The following is a 6,079-nucleotide window of genomic DNA, read 5'->3' as shown; positions in this document are numbered from 1 at the left end:
AAAAGTCTACAAACCTAGTAATACGGTTTAGCAAATGATTTGTAATATTTCAAAATTATGGTCAATTTTAGTGCAATTAATTAACTTTTAAAAAGGTGATTCGTGATTGAATGTTTTGTTAACCTGCTTTAGAGGAAATAAATGTATGATTTACATCTCAGGGTGCTCAGAATATCTGGCCAGCAATTACATAGGTTTTTATAATGACAAAAAAGAATAAAGAAATTAATTAATAGAGGCAAACCTTGTTTTACTGTGTGTCTCTTTCCTACACTTCACAGATGCTGCATTTTTTGCAAATTGATTTGTGGCAACCCTGCACAAGCAAGTCTATTGGTACCACTTTTCCAACAGCATATGCTCACTTTCATGTCTCTGTGTCACATTTTGGTAATTCTTGCAATATTTCAAACTTATTGATTATTATTATATCTGTTATGGCTATCTGTGATCAGTGATCTTGGCTATTACTATTGCAATTGTTTGGGGGCACCACAAACCATGCCCACATAAGATGGCAAACATAATCAATGTTGTGTGTGTTCTGGCTTCTCCATGGACTGATCATTTTCTTTCATCTCTCTCCTTCTCCTAAGGCCTCCCTATTACCAGAGACACAATAATATTAAAAATAGCTCAGTTAGTAACACTACAATTATCTCTAAGTGTTCAAGTGAAAAAGAGTCACATGTCTCTCACTTTTCATCAAAAGCTAGAAATGATTTTTGATTTTTGAGGAAGGCATATCAAAAGCTGAGATAGGCCAAAAGCTAGGCTTCTTGTACCAATTAGCCAAATTGGAATGCAAAGGAAAAGTTCTTGAAGGAAATTTAAAGTGCTACTCCAGTAAACACATGAATGATAAGAAGGCAAAACAGTTTTGCTGCTGATATGGAGAAAGTCTAAGTGGTCTAGATAGAAGATCAAACCAGCCACAACATTCTCTTAAGCCAAAGCCTAATTCAGAGCAAAGCCCTAACTCTCTTCAATTCTATGAAGGCTGAGGAAGCTGCAGAAGAAAAGTCTGAGGCTAGCAGAGGTTGGTTCACGAGGTTGAAGGGAAAAAGCCATCTCCATAACATAAAAGTAAGGGGTAAAGCAGCAAATACCATTGGAGAAGCTGCAGCAAGTTATTCAGATCTAGCTAAGATCATTGACAAGGGTGGCTACAACAGATTTTCAATGTAGATGAAACAGCTTTAAATTAGAAGATGCCATGTAAGATGTTCATAGTTAGAGAGGAGAAGTCAATGTCTGGCTTCAAAGCTTCAAAGGACAGGCTGGCTGCATATTTGAGTCAAATACAGGTGGTGACTTTAAGTTGAATCCAATGATCATTGGCTCCATTGATCCAATGGTCATCCAATGACCATTCCAAAAGATCACTGGATTCAACTTAAAGTCATCAGCTGCATTTAGGGCTCTTACGAATTATGCCAAATCTACTCAGCCTGTGCTCTACAAATGGAACAAAAAAGCCTGCATGACAACACATCTGTTTATAGCATGGTTTACTGAATATGTTAAGCCCACTGTTCAGACTGTTTAGACCTGCTGCTGAGAAAAAAAAGATACATTTCAAAATATTACTAATGATTGACAATGTACCCAGGCACTCAAGAGGTGTCATGGAGATGTACAAGGAGATTAATGTTGTTTTCACGCCTGCTAACACCACAACTATTCTGCAGCTCAGGGATCAAGGAATAATTTTGACATTCAAGTTTTATTAATTAAGAAATACATTTCATAAGGCTCTAGCTGCCAAAGATAGTGATTCCTCTGATGGATCTGGGCAAAATATATTGAAAACCTCCTAGAAAGGATTCACCATTCTAGATGCCATTAAGAACATTTGTGATTCATGGCAGGGGGGAAAATATCCACATTAACAGGAGTTTGGAAGAAGGTGATTCCAACCCCCATGGATGACTTTGAGGAGTTCAAGCCTTCAATAAAGAAAGTAACCACAGATGTAGAAGGAGCAAGAGAAGTGGAACCTGAAGATATGACTGAATCGCTGCAATGTTATGACAAAACTTTAATGGATGAGGGGTTGTCTCTTATAGATGAGCATATGTCTCTTATGGTTTCTTGGGATGGAATCTGCTCCTGGTGAAGATGCTGTGAACATTGCTGAAATGACAACAAACAATTTAGAATACTCCCCAAACTCAGTCGATAAAGCAGCAGCAGGCTTTGAGAGGATTAACTCCAATTTTGAAAGAAGTTCTACTGTGGGCAAAATGCTATGAAACAGTATTGTATGCTACATTCCTTTTGTGAAAGGAAGAGTCAATCAATACAATAAACTTTATTGTTGTCTTTTTTAAAAAAAACTATGGAATGCTTCATGAATTTGCACATCATCTTTGTGCAGGGACCATGCTAATCTTCTCTGTATTTTTCCAGTTTTAGTATATGTGCTGCCAAAGCAAGCACTGTGTTGTCTTATTTTAAGAAATTGCCACAGCAAGTCCAGGCGTGGTGGCTCATGCCTGTAATCCCAGCACTTTAGGAGGCCAAGGCAGGCAGATCACTTGAGGTCAGGAGTTCAAGACCAGCCTGGCCAACATGGTGAAAACCAGTTTCTACTAAAAATACAAAAATTAGCTGGGTGTGATGGTATGTGCCTATAATCCCAGCTACTCAAGAGGCTGAGACAGGAGAATCACTTGAACCCGGGAGGGGGTGGTTGCAATGAGCCAAGACTGTACCACTGCACTCCAGCCTGGGCTACAGAGCAAGACTCCATCTCAGAAAAAAAAAAAGAAAAAAGAAAGAAATTGCCACAGCCAAACCACCCAACCTTTAGCAACCACTGCCCTGATCAGTCAGCAGCCAGCAACATTGAAGTAATACCCTCCGCCCTCCACCAGCAAGATATCATGACTCACTGAAGGCTCAGGGGATCATTGGCATTTCTTTTTTTAGCAATGAAGTACTTTTTAATTAATGTATGTATGTTGATTTTTAGACAAAATGGCATTGCACACTTAATAGACTATAGTATAGTGTGAATGTAACTTTTATATGCACTGGGAAAGCAAGAAATTTGTGTGACTTGCTTTATTGCAGTGGTCTGAAGTCTGAAACCAAACTTGCCATATCTCTGAGGTATATCTGTATTTTAAATAAAGAGGTTAGTCTGAAAGACCAAACTGATCCAAAGCATGGAACCTATATTGAAAGAAAGGTCATCACAAAGTTGTCAGATTTTTCCCCATCAGGCTTTTTGCCTTCTCAGCACTCTAATTTCGACAACCTCTCTTGATCCTCACTAAACTCCAAAAGTTACATAGAGCATGCAGTACTGTTAGATGCAAAAATCGGCATCCGCAGTCTTCTGACTAGGTCTCCTGACATGTAACAGAGCCAGGAATCCTGGACCTGTGCTCCATCCACTAATACTTGTCTAAGGGCTGATAGAAATTCCTGCCTTTGCAGAAACAAATAAATATCTAACAGTGCCACTTAGCTATAAAATTGAATTAAAGGTTAATATTAATCAATTCATATTAACAGTGCTGACAGTAACTGTACTACTTGACAGATATTTAATATGAGTATCACAAGCCATATGTGAAGAATACTGTTAAAATAATTATATTAGGATTTCACAGCATCCACCATCAGGATTTCTTCTCTGACAACAAAAAAGAAAACGTTTTCTACCCTGAGCCAGGTAAATGCCACTGAAAGTCGTGCTGTCTGGACTTGACTTCTATTTGTGACACTCATGATTTGAGAGTTCAAAAGCATTTTTAAAGTTATTTCTCCTTTAGAGAAAAGGAAGGAAACTCACATTTTTGAATGTCTTACTATGTGCTAACCTAATTTAATCTTCATGAACTCTAATATGCAGGGGATATCAGTGAGTTTTGAATTTAAGGTTATTTTTCTGTTGTTTTTGTGGTGGTGGTCTTTCTAGCATGGTTGACCAGTTGTGTCATTCTGAAGCAGCCATTGCTGAAGAGGTCTTTTGATTGCTGAAACAGTAGTACAACCTCCCACTGCGGTCTTGTCTGGGAGGACACTCACCCATCTAGTTCCAAAGCAACTTTTTCATATACCATTTCACCTCTCTTTGCAACCATGTGATGACATAGACAATGTCCAAATCCCTCTTTCCTGAGAGATTGGCTAGGGCAATCATTGAGGGCTATAAGAATACAGTAAGGGCCGGGCGCGGTGGCTCACGCTTGTAATCCCAGCACTTTGGGAGGCCGAGGCGGGCGGATCACAAGGTCAGGAGATCGAGACCGCAGTGAAACCTCGTCTCTACTAAAAAATACAAAAAAATTAGCCGGGCGTGGTGGCGGGCGCCTGTAGTCCCAGCTACTCGGAGAGGCTGAGGCAGGAGAATGGCGTGAACCCGGGAGGCGGAGCTTGCAGTTAGCCGAGATCGCGCCACTGCACTCCAGCCTGGGCGACAGAGCGAGACTCCATCTCAAGAAAAAAAAAAAAAAAAAAAAAAAAAAAGAATACAGTAAGAATTGATGAAATTAAGAATACATCCAGAACCAAGAGTTAAGTAGACCAGAAAGCTAGAAAAGGAAATACAGACGAACCACCCAACCAAGTGGTGCCTCCTAGCAGAAATCAGAAACAAAGACAGTGGACCAGGATAACAGCAAAGCTGTCCCTTTTGACATAAGGGACATGGTGACATGCAGAGTAAAAGGAACATAATTAAAACTTAAGTAGATCCTCCACCCCATCCCCAGTGCTCATTTCCCTAGCTTGGACCCCACTCCATTCCCTGCTCTTTTCCTTTTAAGGATATGACATTGAAACTAGGATTGTTTTGCCTGAATGTGGTTCTGGGTCAGAAGTAAAAAATAAATATCAAACCATTACACAATTTTTCCCTGAGGATCAGAAATAAGGTGAGTGCCTCCATTGCATTAATTTCTTGTTAACGTTTTTAAGAAGAGAGTTCAATGGTTTATTTTTAAGGTCATGAAAGAGCATGAAACTCTTGGCTACTTTCTGCTGTTACCATATGGCCCAATTATATCATTTGTATTTTACACTTCACAATATGGTCCCCACTGAAAGAGATACGCCAGGGACCCATGGACTGGAGGAGTTAGAAGTTTCGACAAAATTAGTATAATGCAAGCCCTTAGCCTCCTCCTTTCTGCCATATAAGGTGTGCCTCTAGTACTCCCTGGAAAGAAGAAATTCCAGAGAAATTGACTGGCTTTACTATTTCTCCAGCTTGGATAGCTGTATTGATTCCAGTCTCCTGGTTTGTTTTCTCATCTTGTAAATTGCACAGCTTCACATATTTTGCTAAACGTCCATGGCTTTCGTCTCCATTCTGCTGGCTTCATTAAAAAGTATTTCCACCTTGAGCTCTGATCCAGGGAAAACCATGGTGGTTTTACATTAGTCATGGCTGGTTTTCTTCTAAGCTAGCTAATAACACACCTTGCCAGCACATGGATTCATTTCTTTCCAAAGACCACCTGTCTGGTCCACATAATAAATTTTTTGCTTTTCCCATTTGTACGACTGTGACCCAATTTCTTGTGAAATAATGACTCTATTCTTAACACATTTAAGACACAGATACCCTCTCCCTGCCCTGGGTTTTATTATACAGCTCTCTATACCAAACATTTTAGAATGCACTGACAATGTCCTTCTTATTCTTTTGTCTGAAAAAAGGCATTAGTCTCAACAGTTAGCCATTTTGTACTTCTCAAGACCAAAGTTAGAGAAGCTACATTATTTAAACAACAAGGGGCAAGGTCATAGATAACAGCCACTAATTGAACCCCCATTATGCAAACATAAAAAATGAGGGTCAGAGCAGTCAAGTGACCTTATTAACCTGAACAACTACCAAAGAAAAGAACTGGGCCTAGACCCCAGCCCAGATTTTCTAACACGCAATGCAGTCTTCCACCTGTGACAGTACACAGCCTCGCATTTACTTCGTAAAATTCCTTTGTAAAACAATGGTTTTATATACAACGGTTTAACGGAGTGAAGAGAGTGAAAGCCACAAAACAAGTTTTTTGGAGATATTTAAACCCTTGCAGGTGGGGTGCAGTGGCTCACACCTGTA

At 39.7% G+C, this 6,079-nt stretch overlaps 1 non-coding gene across 1 annotated transcript; it reads right to left on the bottom strand.

Moving 5' to 3' along the window:
* Positions 1–2,335: 2,335 nt before the first annotated feature.
* Positions 2,336–2,442, bottom strand: LOC115831987. Its single transcript, XR_004027463.1, has one exon. It is a non-coding gene; the product is annotated as a U6 spliceosomal RNA (small nuclear RNA).
* Between the last annotated feature and the right edge of the window lie 3,637 nt (positions 2,443–6,079).

Source organism: Nomascus leucogenys, chromosome 20 (genome assembly GCF_006542625.1).
Source record: "Nomascus leucogenys isolate Asia chromosome 20, Asia_NLE_v1, whole genome shotgun sequence".
NCBI lineage: Eukaryota > Metazoa > Chordata > Mammalia > Primates > Hylobatidae > Nomascus > Nomascus leucogenys.
This window is presented reverse-complemented; position numbering and strand designations above follow the sequence as displayed.